The sequence below is a fragment of the Equus przewalskii genome, chromosome 15, assembly GCF_037783145.1.
Source record: "Equus przewalskii isolate Varuska chromosome 15, EquPr2, whole genome shotgun sequence".
NCBI lineage: Eukaryota > Metazoa > Chordata > Mammalia > Perissodactyla > Equidae > Equus > Equus przewalskii.
The window spans coordinates 18,735,490-18,754,075 of NC_091845.1; the positions used below are offsets into that span (position 1 = coordinate 18,735,490).

At 43.2% G+C, this 18,586-nt stretch overlaps 1 long non-coding RNA gene across 2 annotated transcripts; it reads left to right on the plus strand.

Moving 5' to 3' along the window:
* The first annotated feature begins 1,253 nt into the window (after positions 1-1,253).
* Positions 1,254-9,048, plus strand: LOC139076120 (uncharacterized). Of its 2 annotated transcripts, none has more exons than XR_011527400.1 (2): positions 1,254-1,408; positions 2,264-4,752. It is a non-coding gene; the product is annotated as an uncharacterized lncRNA (long non-coding RNA). The 2 variants fall into 2 exon arrangements; XR_011527399.1 differs by lacking the exon at positions 2,264-4,752 and adding an exon at positions 5,818-9,048 and having other exon boundaries at positions 1,260-1,408.
* The last annotated feature ends 9,538 nt before the right edge of the window (positions 9,049-18,586 follow it).

Consider the following 18,586-nt stretch of genomic DNA (forward strand, 5'->3'; position numbering starts at 1 on the left):
GAAGCAAGGGAGGCTTTTTTGAGAATGTGATAAACAAGCAGAGATCTGAAGGATAAAAAGCACTAGCTGAAGAAGAGTGGGAGAAGGGGCAGAGGGAACAATCTGGCAAAAGCCCTACAAAGAGCTGGTTGCAGGACAGAAGGACAGAAGGGAGCCAGTGTGGCTTGAACAGAGAGAATCCTATTCAAACCCAGTCCTGACTGGTCACCCCATTTCTGCTGTCATTCCGCATTTATTCCATTGCAGACACCAGAACATTAGTAATTTGCATGCCCCATTTCAGTCGTGGCAGTATCCTATTCTATTGTCTATTTGTAATTTTTTCTTTAAATAGACTCACTTTTTGCATTTATACAAAAATGTGAACAGAAACTCTGCACTCTCTCCCTCAGTATAAAACTAATATCGCTTCTAGAAGATAACTCCAAAAGACAATATACAAATAATATTATTCACTTCAGGCTCAAAATGGTCCCAATAGAAAGTTTTGAGCTTTAGGTCTGTTCTCTTAGCTAATAAGGCAGATGAGCAAGAGTTAGAAAGGTGTTAAAGAACCCTAAATTGAGACTTTATCCTTGAGTTATTAGAAGGATTCAAAGAGAAACAAAAGAAGATGAATGCCTCCTTTATAAGACAGTATTATTTAATACCTTTGCTGCAAAACAGCTAAAATCACCTCAACTTACCACCAATGGTGGTGTGTGTGTCACATATTGAGAAAGAGCCCTCAAAGTAATATTACTAGAGACCAAAAGTGAGGGCATGAGGGAGGAGGTGTTATTCTCCCCAATGGCAGACAAGGAAGCTGAAGCTCAGAGAGCTGAAGTGCCTGGTACAAGGTCACACAGAGAGGATGAGATAGAAGCAGCCTTGGTAGTCAAGGAGTGCTACCCTAGAACCTGTGCTCTTCATGACTATAAACTCTGTCGCATTGTACTATTTGGCTGAGAAGGAGGAAGGGGATGGCAAGCAGGAAGGGGAAGAGAAGAACAAGGAGGAAAAGGAAACATGAAAAGAAGACTGGGAGGAAGGAAGGAAGTTAGCCTTAATTAAAGTTCATCAGCTAGACTTCCTCGCTGTGTTTCCTGACCTCAGTCAACCCAGAGAAATCAGAGTGGAGGGGTGTCTACAACCAGGTTCCAGCACTGCTCTACAAAAACAGAGCCACTCCTCCGACCTGGGCTCCCAGCACGGAACACCAGTTGGCATGGCATCTTACCACCAAGCCCAACTATGACCTCAGAGTCCTTCTCAACACTGCACTCCACAAAGCCTCTAACAAGGATCAGAGTAGGCACTGGAGATGAAGCCTATTGCGAGTTCCTCTCCTAATTTATCCTCCATCCTAACACACCAACAGTCCTTGACTTTAGTCTACTGGTTAAATGAGGAAAGAAGTAATAAGCAGGTGATTAAGGGCTATTTTATCTTATATTTTTCAATGTTTATACTCTGATATTAAGTTTCTAACCTTTACTCTATGAATTTTTTTAAATCCTCTGTCTAATTTTCCTAAATGGCAACTCCCCCTCATTGGGCCTGTATTATAGAGGGAACATTTCAGGTACAGTGCCTTCCCAATTAAGGAGAAAACAAGTGATTGCTTCTTCTAGCCCCAACTTTCTTTTTCTTTTTTTTTTTTTTTAAGATTTTATTTTTTCCTTTTTCTCCCCAAAGCCCCCCGGTACATATAGTTGTGTATTCTTCGTTGTGGGTTCCTCTAGCTGTGGCATGTGGGACGCCGCCTCAGCGTGGTCTGACGAGCAGTGCCATGTCCGCGCCCAGGATTCGAACCGACGAAACACTGGGCCGCCTGCAGCGGAGCGCGCGAACTTAACCACTCGGCCACGGGGCCAGCCCCAAGCCCCAACTTTCAAAGGGGAGATAAAGATGGGAGGTGGAGCAAATCACAATGAAACAAACAAGTCCCAGGTTTCGTCCTGAGATCATTAGACATGCCGCCTACTGGCTGATCCTTCCTACAGCTGCGGTCAGTATGGTAAAAGACTGACAAAGAGGCTCCTGGACACTCCAGATCCCGGTCTTAACCACACCAGTAGAGCATGCCTACTGGCTTTCCAGCAAGCGAGTCAATGAATTTTTCAACATCTTGATATTCTTTGTTGGAAGTCTCTCAAACATCAACATCTCTAAGACAGCACATCTCCCGCCAGCTCTCTAGCCCCTTACTCAGCTTTATTTTTAAAGCACAACCTACAATTATATGTTTATTTGCTTACTTGCTAACTTTTTCCCCAAGCAGACTATCAGTTCCTTGAAGACAGGCGTCTTTTCTGCTGTGGACATATCTCATGCCCAGCGCCTAGAACAGAGCACAGCATAGAGGGCGTCGGCATAAACACCTGAGAGAAAGAGGGAGAGAGCTGAAGGAAGGACAGACAAGAGATCTTGAAGACAAGCATAGTAATCAAGACTGTGGGCACTCTAGGTTGGCTGCCAAGATTTTACTCCCAGCTCCACCAAGTGGCATGCTGCCCACCCTCCCTAGGCCTCAGTCTCATCTTCTGAAAATGGGAATAGTATGACCTACCTCAAAAGCCCTTTGGAGGGGATAAAATGAACTGATATATGTAAGACTCTCAATGCCTAGAACCGAATAAGCACTCACTAAAACTGAGGTTATTGTTAAACAAGGCTATACCAAGCCTTTTTCTATCCAATTCAGGGAGAATCATGACAAGATCTTAGCACACAATGAGTTTGTTCTTCCTCCTACAGACACCTAGAATAACAATGTCTAACTTAGCTGATGCCGCTGACATCGGTTTACAAGCTTGGAAGCCGTCCCGTGATTCTAATACCTTCTTAAAAGAATTCCTGGGGATATGAGGTAGTGTGGTAGGCAAAATCCATTTGGATGCCTGGGAATTCTTGTTCTCTGATCCTCTATTGAGGATGCTTGTTTTCCCAACTAGAGAGATTTACTCTTGACCATCTTCAACTCGCTTCAAGTCCCATTGAATCTTTTCATCATTTGGATGTTTATAAATCACACCTCGATTTGCTGATTAGGAATCTATTTGATTTCCTCACCTTTCCTAGAATTGCGTACTCCCTATTCTATGTGTAGATCTCATTCATCGTGTAACAACCAATTCAAGGGCATGCGTTATACTTCAAACTCCCTTTATAAAATTTCAATGGCAAAGGCAATGAACATCTCAGAAGTCCATTTCTAATTTTTACCATTAAAGCAACTGGTGTAAATTATGGGCATCAGAAGAAATAATAAGCACCTAAAATGAGAAATGAATACAGATAAAGCATACATTCCTGCCTATTTGAAGTAGGCTTGGCCAGGTGACTTGCTTTGGCCAATGGAATGCTACCAGGCAAGAAACCAGGAGAGGCTTTCAATGGGCTTGCATCGGTTCTTCTTCTTCATTCTTCCATGAGAAGGACACGCCAGTCCCAGAATAGCAAAGGCACAGGAGTAGATCTTGCCCATAATATTTAGATTAACAAAAAGGAAAGCAAAAACGTACTTTGATGTACAAAATAATCGATAATAACATCTTTTTAAAAAAAAGATCTGGTGTAAAATTTGATTCCAATAGCCTTCTTGGCAAAGAGATTTCCTGTTACTATTTAAATGTAAATGAATCATGAAGGTTGTGTCAAAAATATTTAACTCAAAACCAGACCCAGTACAGCAAGAAAGACAGAGAACAAAGCCCAACCAAGCAAGTGGAAATAAAAATGTTCGAGTTTCCAGATTTTGATAACTTTATGCACCTAGAAACAGAGGGAAGTGATAAATGGGTACAATTAAGATACTCTACATGCCATTTATTAAATATTGTGTGACATGCAACTGTATGGATTTCTAGCTTAACCAATCACAAATTTAATCAGAACATTTAACACTTTGTCTCTATGGTGCTTTGGAGAATTCAACTATCGATTAAAACATATTTATGTGTCCATTCACAACAATCCATTTTAAGAGTCTTTGATTTTTCAAAGAAGAAAAAAAAAGAAGTCTAATTGTGGCCTCAATGTCCTAATGAGAAACATAAGCTTGAAATCATATCTCAGTTCCAACCCACTGAAGAAGACATGCAATTTAAAAGAATTTAAAAGAATTAATCACAGCTGTGAGAATGCCGCCTACAGAGACTTTTACTTAACCAAATATTAATGCAATTTACTCAGTTAATTTTACTTGTTTGGAAGGAAAATGTCCATATAGACTTGCAATTAAAGATGAATGCTAGAATTTGTTCAAGGATAAAACAACAACAGTAACAGCAACAACCATCTATAGAGCTCCAACAATGTGCCAGGTGCTGTGCTAAGAGATTTACTTGCAAAATCTTATTTATTGAAGACAACACTGTGATGTGTAGGTATTGTGTTCAGTTGGACTATTGTCACTCTTTGTCTTTTCCATGTTACTTTTAATGCCTCCCGCTACAGTAGATAAAGCATACATTCCTGCCTATTTGAAGTAGGCTTGGCCAGGTGACTTGCTTTGGCCAATGGAATGCTACCAGGCAAGAAACCAGGAGAGGCTTTCAATGGGCTTGCATCGGTTCTTCTTCTTCATTCTTCCATGAGAAGGACACGCCAGTCCCAGAATAGCAAAGGCACAGGAGTAGATCTGAACCCAATCGGTGTAGAGTCTGGGTAAACTACAGCCAACCTACAGGCCCATGATCAAGAAAAATAAGTGTTTTCTGCTGTAAGTCACTCAGATTTTTGGATTGTTGAATACATAGCATCATTGTATATTGAGCTAATTCAATGTATTAGTTTGCTAGGGCTACTGAAAAAGTATACAAACTGGGTGGCTTAAACAACACATATTTATCATCTCACAGTTCTGAAGGCTACAAGTCCAAGATCAAGGGGTCAACAGGGTTGGTTCCTTCCGAGGGCCATGGGGGAAGGATCTGTTCCAGGCCTCTCTCCCTGGTTTGTAGATGACTTTTTCTCTCTGTATCTCTACAATCATCTTCCCTCTGGGTGTATTTCGGTGTGCAAATTTCCCCTTTTATAAGGACACTAGTCATACTGGATTAGGGCCCACTCTAGTGACCTCACTTTAACTCAATTACCCCTTTAACGACTCGACCTCCAAATAAGGTCACATTCTGAGGTACTTGGGGGTTAGAACTTCCATATGTGGATTTTGAAGGGATATAATTCAACCCATAGTATTCAGGTGCTATTTTTAATATCCAAATGTAGAAACTAAGTTTCAGAAAAAGTAACTTTTCCAAGATCACAGAGCAGACAGGTGATGAACTGAGCTTGAACTTGGACTTCTGACAAAATCTTTGCTCATAAACCTTGCATTTTACTGCCTACCCACTACTTGCATAAAATACTCAGAGGGATTTTTTTTTTTAAAGATTGGCACCTAAGCTAACAACTCTTGCCAATCTTCTTTTTTTATTTTTCCTTCTGCTTCTCCCCAAAGCCCCCCAGTGCATAGTTGTATATTCTAGTCGTGAGTGCCTCTGTTTGTGCTATGTGGGACACCACCTCAGCATGGCCTGATGAGCGGTACCATGTCCGCGCCCAGGATCTGAACCTGCAAAACCCTGGGCCACCGAAGCGGAGAGTGCAAACTTAACCACTCAGCCACGGGGCCAGCCCCCAGAGTGAATTTTTGAAAGCTGATGTGTTTATCAATTACTCTTATGCAAACATACCTACACTGCTTATTTACATGGTTTCATTATTTCATTTCATTATTTTATCAGAATTAAAGGAACTCTCACTAAAGCCTTAAAATATAAGAACTGCTATAATGTAATCCCTCTTATTTGTTAAATATTTCTGGAACAGGAACTATGACCCAAGTCCACCAGAGAGCAACGATGAGCAAAAACACCTCATTTCCTGCCCATATGGAGCTCACAGTCAAAGGAGGGTGACAGATGGATCAAACCATCCCATAGCTTACTTCGAAGTCACAGCTGGCATCAGTATTACAAAGAGAAGTTACAGGGTTCCATGAGAGTGTAAGAGTCAAAATTATGACCTACTCAGAGATGTCAAGGGCAGCTAAGAAAACAAGAGGTGAGTTGAGATCTCAAGCATGAAGAGGACCCACATGGGCAAAGGCAAGGGAGAAGAACATTCTGGAGAGTAGAAAATAGTATACACAGAGAATTAGTGGCAGAAGGGAGCCCAGGATACCCTAAGTCCAAAGAAGTCCAAAGCATCTAGAGCATCAAATTCCAAAGGGATGTGGTGGGAGACACATCTGACAAGCAGGTATTACCCAATGTCATCTGCCCAGCAACCCTTGGCAATAAATAGTTACTATTACCATTTTCAGATGGAAAAACTGGGGCCCAGAGCTTTCCCCAAGGCCAACCAGCTGATCCATGCTAGAGCAGAGGATCAAATTCATGCGTATCTGGCCATGGAGGCCAAGCACCCACCATCATACTGCACTGTCTCTCAAAGCAGAAGAACATAAGGACCGTTATTTAGTGGAATAGTTACTATAATTACCACCAACACCTAGATTATAGAAATGCCTCTTTTTCACCTATATACATCTCATGATTAGTGGTCTATTTGGTAGTGTTTACACTGTTTTATTTTATAATTTCCTTGTGTAAAATATATTATACTGACCCTTACAGAACTGCCATTTTTATAGGTTAAAAATGGTCAAATATTATGGTTTCAGGTTTTAATTCATACACTCACATAAGCAAAACATGTGAACTGTTGAATAAATTATTATAAAATGAACAGGTATGGCACCACCATCCAGATGAAGAAATAGAATGTTCACAATGCCCCGAAAGAGCTCTGAGTTCCCCTTCCCCATGATGCGTGTCCAGGGGTGTGCCGAGGGTGGGGGAGATGACTGATCCACCCCAGGTACAGACAACAAGGAGAGAGAGTGTTGCCCTTAAAGGACAGCCCACTGTAGACACGCTTGGCACACCATGCGTGCGTCTGCTCCAATACAGTGATTCTCAACTCAGGGGCAGGAAGAAAGCCAGGCGAAATGCTTCTTCACCAACTCCAACACGACGTAGCTTCCAGATCATTTAGAGCAACTCATCACAGCCTTTCCACGCGACAGTTCTGAGGGTTAATGAACTGTAGGGAAGAACTGTTGACAGTCACACTCCCTTCTCGGACGAAGCCCCAGCTTCCAGCCCCAGCAGCACAATGAATCGCCTCGTTGTCCATTGTCCCAGAGCCCATGACTGCTGAAAGGTGAGGCCCTGGATTGGCCTCTTCCACAGTCAGCAGTCTTTATGGTGCCGCACTTTCTCTGGGTCAGGCAAACTCACCGCCGTGGTCCCAGCCTGACAGCCAGGGCACCTGCGTGTTGAGCTCGGCTCTCAGCCGAGGTGCACTGGAGGCTGGTTTCCAACATAGCTTAAACACAATTAACTTTTCATTTGATTCTGGCTGCCTCTCTCCACTCCTAATGTTCCCTTAGGACCTAGGATGCAATAAAGTCCAGCCTGTGACTAAGAAGGCTAGGCAGAGAAACTGACCAAATATTGTCCAACACTATATTACAAACCTATAGGAAAGGAGTTTAATTAAAGACCACAACAATTCTTTGGGGAAATGTTTCTTTTATTAACCATTCCTGCCGAACAAAGCAGCTTTAAACAAACCCTGACTGCTTGGAAATTGTGTATGCCTGAGATTTCTTTTTTCTTCTTAATCTGTTCTGCTTTTTGGTTATTTGGTCATTAGGAAAATCAGAAGTGTCTTGGACCCAAGAAATCCAATTTAAGTAAGCTCATTCCACATTTATAAATATGAGCAGATGACATTTAAAACAGACAAACCAACAGGGACAGTCTTAAGTATGAAATTGTTGTTTAGCATAAAGTATTACCATAAATATAGAGGGGAGCTATTTGTGGATGAACTAACAAGTTCAGGGCATTTCAGTGAAATCTATGCACAGCCCCAATGTGGATACGACATTTATAAATGCAGAGGAAATGCAATTCTTTTATGCGCTAGTGTAATGAAACCACTAGTTAGTGTCACTGATATGATAGCACCAACTGGAAAAGAGTGAATGAGAAAGCAGAAATAAAAATGCAAGAACCACATCTAACGGAGCAATGAAATTGGATTTTAAAGTATTATTGGAAAAGAGGAAATACCACGGAGGAGCAAAGACATGTGTATGAATTTTTTTAAACCCAAGGAAAGTCAGAGGATATATAAATTTAAAACTGACCCGTGAGTCCACGTGAACCTTCCAAGGCCATGCAGTTAGCCACAGGCACATACCATGTGGAGACTCACTCTTCGAGAAGGGGCGCGGGACAAGGAGAACACGTGAAACTGTGCTCGCTTTTCTCAAAAATGCCAAGAAAATTACAAAGAAACAGAGCAAACATTCGGTAAACGCAGAGCTTATTAAGAATGCATGATAAAATTCTACCACCAACATTTTCGTGACCAATAAATGCACCTGTTCCTAAAGTATTCACAGAATATGACTCTCTACCTAGACATGCATTCTCTAGAAGAACTTTCCTTGGCCTAATCCTAAGTGAGTTACATGTGGCAAATTTTCCAAAGATGGCTTCTGCGACGTCCCTCCTCCCAGATGTTCTTTTTGCAACGAGAGCTTGCAATGCCCCATCAGGTGGTGGAGTCTATTTCTGCATCCCTTTGAATCCAGGCAGGCCCCGGGAGTGCATTGACCAGAGTTATACAGCGGAAGTGACCCTGTGCCAATCATACTCATAGCCCTTAACTGGGCTAGTGGCTTCCAGTTCCCACCTCTTGAAAGTCGGCTGCCATAAAAAAGTAATTATGGCAAGACCACTATGCTCTCTCTGAGTAGCCGAGCCACATGGTGCCGAGGAGGATGTGGAGAGAAAGAGAGGCCAAGGAGCATTATTGGCACCAGACATATGATTGAAAAGGCCATCTTGGAAGAGAATCCTCCCACTGCATAGGCCCAGCTCATGGCCTGAGGGTCAGATTCAAACTGCCTGGCCACGTCCCTCCCAAATTCCTGACGCAAAAAATCGAAAGCAAAATAAAAGGTCTATCTTAAGCTACAAATTGGGTAGTTTTCTACACAGCAATAGATAACTGGAAGATTAACCTTCCATATTTGAACTTCAACTGGAAAATGTGTATTTTGCCCCAGTTGAATTCTAAGGTTTTTACCCTTCTTTGAAATTTTGAGTCATGCAACTTTTCAATACTTCTTCAGAAATCTCAATGCTGCCAATAAATCTAATGTTCAGTTTTCATTAATGAATTAGGAGAAAATCTCAGTGTTTCTCAAACTGCATTCTGGGGACCACCTTCATTTGAACAACTGAGGTTGGTTATTAAACATGCAGATGCCCGGGCCTCACCTCAAACCCACTGAATACTGATGTCTGAGGGTAGGGCCTAGAAACATGCCCTTTTAAACACTCCCCTCATAGCCAACATACGCACATTCTGGCTTCCTGACCCTCTTCAATTCTGGGGCTGCTTATTTTCAAGGCAATTTCCAAACTAATCCCAGAGGCATTTTGTCAGCTGTGGCAGTAAGATGCTGGAGCCTGTCAACACCACAATTTTGCCGACTTCGGCATACTATTTGGTACAATCAACCATACGTGGCATAAGATGCCTCCCTTGTCCTCAACCTCTGCAGTTAAACGGCCAATTGACCTGCAAAAAAAACTCGCTATATGAATACCAACAGCTTGGAACAAGTCTATCAGCCATCCTTTTGGAGGAGGCAAATCAGTAGTAAAATTAAATTCAAATAAGCTTTATTGGGTAATTACAATATGCAAAATATCTTGCTAGATGGTGTGCTGGTGATACCATAAAGAACAGAGGGGTCCTGATCCCTGGCAACTCAGTCTGGTAAGGGAAGCAGTTAGTTACCTGAACAATGGTTCCCAGTATGCAGATAGTAACAGAGAGCTACAGAAACAGCGTTCTGCGCTGCTTGCCACCTGAGTCTTGAGCGAGGAAAGGGGCTGTATTTGCACAGCAGACGTGAGAGGAGCCCTTTATTCTCAACAAGGAGAACTTCTTCCTCCAGGATAGAACTGCCAGAGCGCACAGTCAACCCCTTTCACAACAGACTAGGGAGGAACAATGGTTTATTGAGATGCCCAGGGCCTCACACCAGCAAAGCAAAGAGGTTGGCAACAAACTACTAATGACACAGGTTAACATGCTGACATCCCAAACTTCTGTGTAGGAGGAGTCAAAACCCAATGAGACCAGAGATAGTCCCAAGTCACAAAAAAAATAAGCAAATAAATGTCTCTAATGCCCACATTGTGACATCATGACTCTGTGGAGCTTTTCAGGACGAGAAGAGGTGAAAAATAGGGTCACTTGGAGTTTGAAGCAAGTAAAGGCAGATCTCAGCAATTATGACTGTTTACACCTTACCCGCGTGATGCTTACAACTCACTAAAGGCTTCCAGTGTTTCCCTCTAATCCTGTCTGGTGAGATTGACCAAGCATTTTTTATTTTAAAAACTTGACATCAAGGGTGGTCAAATGACTTGCTTAAGAACACACAACGATGGCAGCTTGAAAGCTGGAATTCCCAGGGGTTCTGACAGTCCACTGCTCTGCCCAGAGGACGTAAGAAGTCGTAGGTGTTCCGAGAGGAAATATTCAGGAGTGTATCACCTATGTGACAAGTAGAGTCAGTTCCGACTGATAGAGAGTACTCAGACGAGCGGGGCTTCAATTAGCAGAGCCCAAGCCTACATCAGCCTCTTACCACTGTAGTTTTGTCCAATCCTTCATCTCCCCAAGGCACAGTCTCCTCATCCGTGAAACCAGCATGCGCCCCCAGCATCAGCGAGATAGAAGGATGTGTATTTGAGAAGTTGATTTATATGTTTTTCTCTCTGTTTTCCACTCCTGGAAGGTAGACAGTCGCTCTTAAACTGTATCAGTTTATTTCTCATAGGGGAGAGACCAGAAGCAGGTCAATGTCACCACCTTCCCTGTGTTTGGTAAAAGCTCAGTTCTATGAAAGCCATAATGCTAGATGAGCCAGGGAACAAGATGGCTTTGGAAAGAAAGGAAGGAGAGGGGAGGAGTTCCCCAGACTGGGAAGGGGCAGGGGTCTTTGAGTCCTGGGAATACTCACAACCTGCACTGCAGGGAGTAGAATCTGCTCCTTTGACTGTGGCCTGGGAGGTGGCCAGATCTCAGAAGCGATGTCTGGGTAGAGCTTGGGAGGACAAGAGCCCGCAAGAGTCAGGTCTCCTTGTTTGGCCAAAGAGGCCACCTCTTTGAATGGCAGGGAAGCAAAGAAGCCACCAGAACCAAGGGTTCTAGCAATGCACACTGGAAAACAGGAAGTAAATCAGTGTAGACCAACGCAATGCCTTATCATCCCAGACGCTTTATGGTCAGTGGAGGTTGGGTGAGAGGGGGACACAGCCTAAGAATGACAGGGGTACCATGTTGCAACTACAGTGTCTTACTCACTAACTCCTCTGCAATCAGTTTTTTCTCCAGCATGAAAGAGATCACTCTCTTTTCTACTGAGCCCCAGAAGGAATAGCTCACTTGCCTTAAGGGACCATGTTTGATAAAAGAAAAAAGCAACATATTACATTCACAGAGGGAAATCAGATCCTGTCTTCCTCATCCTCTGCTTGCTCCGGGGCATCTGCTCTTTGACTACAATGACAAAGCGAGCTTCTCGGTGGCAAAGACTATCATTAAAAACAACTCACCCTGTGCCATCTCCAATTCCAAAAGACCACTGAGTTGAGTTGCATTGGTCTGGTTGCCTTTTGTTTCCTCAACCATACTCAATGTCAGCCGCAGAAAATTCTAATGCCGCTTTTCTGCTCGCCCAACAAGGAAGGAGATGGGGCATACAAGCTGTTTCACTAGGACCACCAAAGAATTTTTATTAGCAGCTCCATCACATTTAACTAGCTCCTTTAGTAACATAAAGAAAATCTATGTCAGAGGTTTGTCAACCTTTGATGGATGTTTTCATTCATGGAGTGTTATTATTGCTCTCCTTATGTGGCCAGCCTGCAATGGGGACGTTGAGCTTATTAGACGCCATACTCCATCTGCCACCATGCCCTGCAGCTAGGATATTGCCGTTCCAGCCAACATAGTCTCCTCAATTATACAGTTTCGCTGAACAGAAAGCTGGCGATTGTTTCAGGGAGATTTTCTCTACTTCTTTGACTTAGAAAATTCTGAGCTTTTCACTCACTGTTGATTTGAAATGTCAGGAAGAGTTGAGAAGAAATCAATTTGTTTGTGATTTGGCCAGCCAGATTACCAATGCCTTGTTCTCTGTTGAGCAGGCTTGATTCAGTCTTAATCAGTGATCAGAGTGGCTAGTAGATCAGGCAAATAAATACATTATATATCAGCCAAGGCTTTGGTTCTAAGATCCTATACAAAGTTCTTTTTATCAAAGTCACATGATTATAACTTTTTCAATAAAATTTTTTGCAATGGAGGCTTTGGTTCTAAGATCCTATACAAAGTTCTTTTTATCAAAGTCACATGATTATAACTTTTTCAATAAAATTTTTTGCAATGGTTATTAAAGCAATATATTCCCCTTGAAAAAATCAGAAAGGTATATATATTTTTTAAAGGCTTTAAATGTCATCCATAGCCTCTGTGGTCATTTGTATTTTCTAAAGATGGCTACACACACACACACCCCACCCCTCAAGTTCTTCTTACACTGTGGTATTGACACTTCACATTGAGAGTCCATGTTCCCTCCCCTTGAAGCTATGTGGGTCTTTCTAATTGCATTGACCAATCAGAATTCAGTGGAAGTGATACTGTGTAATTTCCAAGGATAGGTCATAAAAGGTGATGTGGCTTCAGCTTGGTATTTGCTCTCTCTCAACATGTGTTTTGGGAGGCCTGAACCGACATGAAGGAAGCCTCCATGCTGGAAAGATCACACGGAGAGACTAAATAAAAATAGAGAGACATTCCTGACAGTTCAGCTGTGCCAGCCCCCAGTGGTTTGAGTCTCCCCAGCTCAGGCACCAGACACATGACTGACCCTTCAGACGATTCCAGCCTTCTATCTACTTCAACTGATGCCAAGTAGAATAGAGGTGAGCTGTCCCCACCAAACCCTGCCCAGATTGCACACTCATGAGTCAAATAAATGGTCATTGTTTTAGGCTACTAAGTTTTAGGGTTAGTTTGTTATACAGCTTTGGTAATTAGAACAACTTCATCAATGGCAGATAAACCACTGTTACTATGTTGGCTTATATTACTATCAAATGATAAATGGATTTCTTGCTTATTCTCGAGCAAAGAAAAAGTTTGCTCAACCAAGCAGTTTTTCTTCCAAATGACTGGCTTTATAAATTATCAGTTTGGAATGTAGAACTAATTTCCTCCAATGAAGTGAGTTATCTTGGTGACCCAGGCATCAGAAAACTGCTCAATCCCAAATTCTACCTACAGAATGAATGGTCCTACAGTAAGATCTCTACAAAATTGTCAGTCCTCCACCACAGAGAACCATGTCTCTTCTTTCCTTTCAGTTTTGTAAGGATGAATTTAGGCTCAAAGATATTTTTCATGCCTATATGTCTTACCAACATGAACAATTTGATTAATTTCACGCAGTAAATGTTAAGGAGGTCAATGAGGGACCGATCACTGTGAACTGTAGTTGTTAAGGGAAGTTTCACGGGAAATTTAGGACTTGTGTTTATTGAGCAGAAGAGGTAAGACATGGGTTGACAGAAAGGGAGCATGGTGGCCATCTGTGGTTTTCTTTCCCTGTCCAGCATCATTATCCCTTATGGTAACCACACCAAAATGTTCCTTAAGACCTTGTTGCTCAAAGTATGATGCAGAGACCAGCAGCATCAGCAAAACCTGGGACCCTGTTAGAAATGTAGAATCTCAGGTCCCATCCCAGGACCCTATTGAACCAGAATCTGCATTTACAAAGATCTACAGGTAATTAGTATGTACATTACAGTTTGAGAAGCACTGTCCTAAGATACTCACCCTTCCTCTATTCACGGTTTATATGGTATATAGACCTGAGGGTCCATGTGACCACAAGGTGTGGTCGAATAGTAACAGACATTGGTTCAAGGATGGGCATGTGACTCAGCCCTAACCAATGAGGGTCAGATGGAGACTTCTGCTCACACAGTACAAAGGAAGAAAACTTTTCTTTTGGGATTGCTAAGCTGGTACGATGAAAACCACGAACTGTGGTCATAGATGGGGTTTGAAGGTTGATGTTTAAATACCACTCTTTCCCCACTCCTGTATGCAAGTCTGATTAATAGAGGTTGACATAGGAGTCAGAATGATAGAGATAAACAATATCAGCTTTATGCCGGAGAATGAAGCTTGACTTAAACTACTCCCTAACTTCATTCCCCCAAAACTGCAGGCATCTGCTTCACAGGGGGAGATCCTGCCCTAGTAAGCTTACCACCCGAACAGCCAATAATATGAGCACCCCGAAGACAGATGCTTCCAAAAGAGAGAAGGTCACTGAGTTGCACACGCCGACTGTCTTCTTCAGAATATCATCGGATGTTGCTCCTTCTCGCTTGTGTTGAGTAAGAGAAGGGAATAAAAGTTCCCTGCCACCATGCGAGTGGGAGGAATGGGGAGAGAAGCATGTCTCCCTCACCCAAGCCAGCATTGGCCCCAGGTGGGAAAAGCCAGCTGGCGAATGGAGGCCACCCTGAGCCAAGAGATGGAGAGATCCTTGATAAGATCCTTTGAATGACTGCATCCAGCCAGCCAGACGTTATGTGAGCCCATGAATTCTCCTTTGTGAAGTTTATCTTGAGGTTCTGTCACTCTTTGTCAAGAATCCTAATGGAGATATGGTTGAAGAGATGCTCCCATGGCACCAAAGTAGAAATTATATAAAAGATATTTCCAGATCACAGAGAAGAGAGCTTTTCTGTTAGGTTTTGTTGTTGCTGTTGTTTTTGTTTTGTTTTTGGTTTTTTGGTTTTTTACTGGAGTAACATGTTTGGCCCTGAAGTTGGAAAGTTATTGTAAAAGTTCAAAAGTGAACTGATGAGGATATTGACCACTTACTAGTCACTAGTTTATTGATAGTGACTAAAGCAAAGAGGAAAATCTTTCATGGGGCCAACATTTCCATGGGTCTCATCAGATGTGGCTCATCAGATAGAAATTTTATATATATATTTTCTTGGTGAGGAAGATTGACCCTGAGCTAACATCTGTGCCAATCTTCCTCTACTTTATATGTGGGACGCCACCACAGCATGGCTTGATGAGTGGTGTATAGGTCCACCCCTAGGATCTGAACCTGTGAACCCAAGGCTGCCAAAGTGGAGCACGTGAACTTAACCACTATGCTGCCAGGCCAGCCCCTAGAAACTATATTTTTATTATACAACCCCCTAAGTGGGGAGGCAGTGTTTAGAGAAAGGTGTCATGGTAAGCTCCACAGACCCACCCCCTCCCAAAAAGTGGTAACCCGAGCTTCCTTCATCCTCCCAGCCATAACACCAGGCTTTCCAGTGATTCCCGACCACGGTTTCCCACCTCTCCAAATGGAATGGCTGGAAGTCTTAATCCTTCTGACCAACCACTTTGTACCTAAAGCTCACACATGAGTTTCTGAAGGTTTTACGTCTTGTAAAAACAGGCAAACTTAGTACTGAAATGTCATGCTTCACTTCTCCTTTTTCACATATACCTCACATGGGGGACGACTACAGATTCTGAAGGGTGAGCTTATTGTCTGCAAATAGTGACTGAGCCTCGCCCATGCCTCAGGCGTGGTGCCGGGCACTGGAGGGAACAAGGTGCAGGAAGGAGAATTGCCCTCAAGCAGCTTAAAGCCAAGTCAAGGAGGCAGCACCATGGCAGAAAGGAGGAGAAGAGGAAGGCCAAGCAAAGGGAAGAGGGAGAAGGAGAGAAAGGTAGAAGAACATGCACCAAGACCAAAAGGAAACCAGAACATAGCGCCTTTGGGAAAGTGAAATTAATTCAAGAACAAAATGAGGGAGTGGACACGGTGAGAGATGAGACTGGACTGGAAGCATTGGGTCAGGAGGGTGCTTTGGGCCACAAAGCAGACTCAGGATCTGGACCGGGTGCTGATGAGGCCAGTGTCCACAGCTGGAGGGACCGTAATGTGCTGCCTGCAGCCACCCACTCGCTAGCTTTAGTCTAGCCATTGATGGTCCATGGGCCTTTAGATGAAGGGAGAAGGAAGGATGGAGCGTAACTGTGAGTGTGTTCCCAGGCAATCATGAGCTAAAGGGAATGGGATAGAGGCGAGAAGGGACAATGATGGAGAAGATCGAGTCCTTGGATCTTCAACCTGGAGGGGCTCTTCCCAAACATACTGACCCGTGGTTCTCAATGCATTGGACTCAACATAATGAAGGGTCAACATCCTCTTACTGTGCTGAAAGAAAGTAGTAAATATCCAACCAGTAGACAAATTGCTTAAATAAATTTATCACCCTTACTCTAATACAAAGGAGAAATAAGAAAGGAAATAACTTAAATGAACTGTGTGTTTTGATATGTAAGTGCTTGAGCATTATTTTAGATCAGGAATCAGCAAGCTTCCCCCGTCAAGGATCTTTTAGTAAACAGCTTAGGCTTTGAGGACCACGTAGAGTCTCTGCTGCATATTCCTTTTTATAATACAAAAACCTTGAAAAATGTAAGAACAATCTTAGCTCATGAGCTGCACAGAAACAGGCCACACGAGGGATCGGGTCCAGAGGCCCTGGTGCTGATCCCTACACTAACAAGACCTAGAACAGGATGTCAGATGGTTGGACCTACTTATAATGAGTAGGTTTGGATTTACTATGTCAAAACAAGGGCTAAATGAGTATACTTGTGTGTGTGTGTGTGTGCATGTGCTTGTGTATTCTCATATAGATCGAACCACCCTGAATGCCACAGCCAGTGTAGACTCACACAGGTGTACTGTATCAGGGGCTCAGCGCCACTAGCAGTGTTGTCCTTTGTGACAAAATTTCAAAAATAGTGAGTAGTTCCTAATAAAGCTATGGGTGAAACAGACATTCCTGGCTGATTCAGTGTATATTAAAATCATGCAAAAAGCGTGTTGTAGTTAGATGGAAAACAGCATTAAGTTCCTGCGTTCTGTAAATGGACCAGTTTTCACCTACATGAATGTGTGGTTAGGGAATTTGAACATCATATGGGATGTCATGTGGGATGCAGGAAAATTCTCTATTGTGTGGGATCGTCCCTCCATTGCAGAAGTCTAGCATCCCTTACCCCTGCCCACCAAGGGCCACCGTTGCCCCCTCCAGTTACTATGACAACCATAAACACCCCCATAAATTTCCTAACAGTACTTCCTCCCAGCAGAGATAGATCCAGAGGTGAAGTGGAAGTTCACACATTTTTGCATAAATGTCATTTCAAACTTTCCAGTCTTTCTCCCAAAGCCTTGGAGGCAGACCTGCACAGGAGGGTCCCTGAGGCTGCAGGGGCAGTGGCTTCCCACTCAATCTGCCACTGCCATGTAGATGTGAGCACCGGCGGCGGAAACCTCTACCTTGGACTGTAATGATGTGAGGCTGGAGACACACCCAGGCCAGAGAATCACCCCTGCCCAGAGCAGGGGCCAGCCACACCTGCTGAGCCAACAAATCCATCTGTACAACCAACTGTGGGCCCACAATCAGGACTGGCTACATAATCATCAGGGGACCCAATGTAAGATGAAAATGTGAGGCTCCTTATTTGAAAATTACCCAAAATTTCAAGACAGCAACAGCAGAGCATTAAACTAAGAGCAGGGCCCTTCTGAGCACAGGCCCTGTTCTATTGCATAGGTCGCACGCCCACGACACTGGTCCTGCCACAAATCAAGTCAAATAACAATTGTAACAAATTTATGTTTTTAACAAGTGTTTTCACAGCCATTATTTTCTTTGGTTTCACAACTCTGGCCTTATTCTGACCTCCTCGATGAGAAGAGTGAAGCTTAAAGCGTTTGTAAGGTGACGTCTAGGAAGGAGGGAGGGGATTTCCAGCCTGGTGTCCTGTCTTGCTGCAGCCATTCTGCAGCTCCAAGGGCTTCTGTCCCTTCTCTTGCTTGCCAGCCCCAGAAGTAACGGGCAAGGACTTAAATGGAGACAGGTAAATTGGGGCCTCGGCCCCTCTGGAGAGATTATTAGCTTAAAATAAACACAAACTGTCACACACTCTGATGGGTGTTCGTTTGTTGTTTGCTAAGACCCTTTTCATTGGAATACTTGGGTTTAATTTCAGGAAACCTCCAGCCACAAAATGGTACCAGGGATTTGAAATGAATTTTAAAACTATGGCCTGGCTGAAAAGGGAGACTTAGCTAATTCTTGCCCAAAGCACTTTCAATATTACTGGGGAAATGTTAGGACTAAGACCAAGAAGATGGCTGGCTGGCACAGCAGTTGAGACGCCTCGTGATTACACGGCCCCTTGAAAAGTTTTGCCAAACCGCACTCGATATTCGCGTGTAGAGAGAGGACAGCTACCTTCAGCATGGGCAAGCCAGGCCGGCGAAGGAAAAAAGCTTTTGTGAGCCGCCCTCTCTGAATGAAAAACTTCAGAGAAC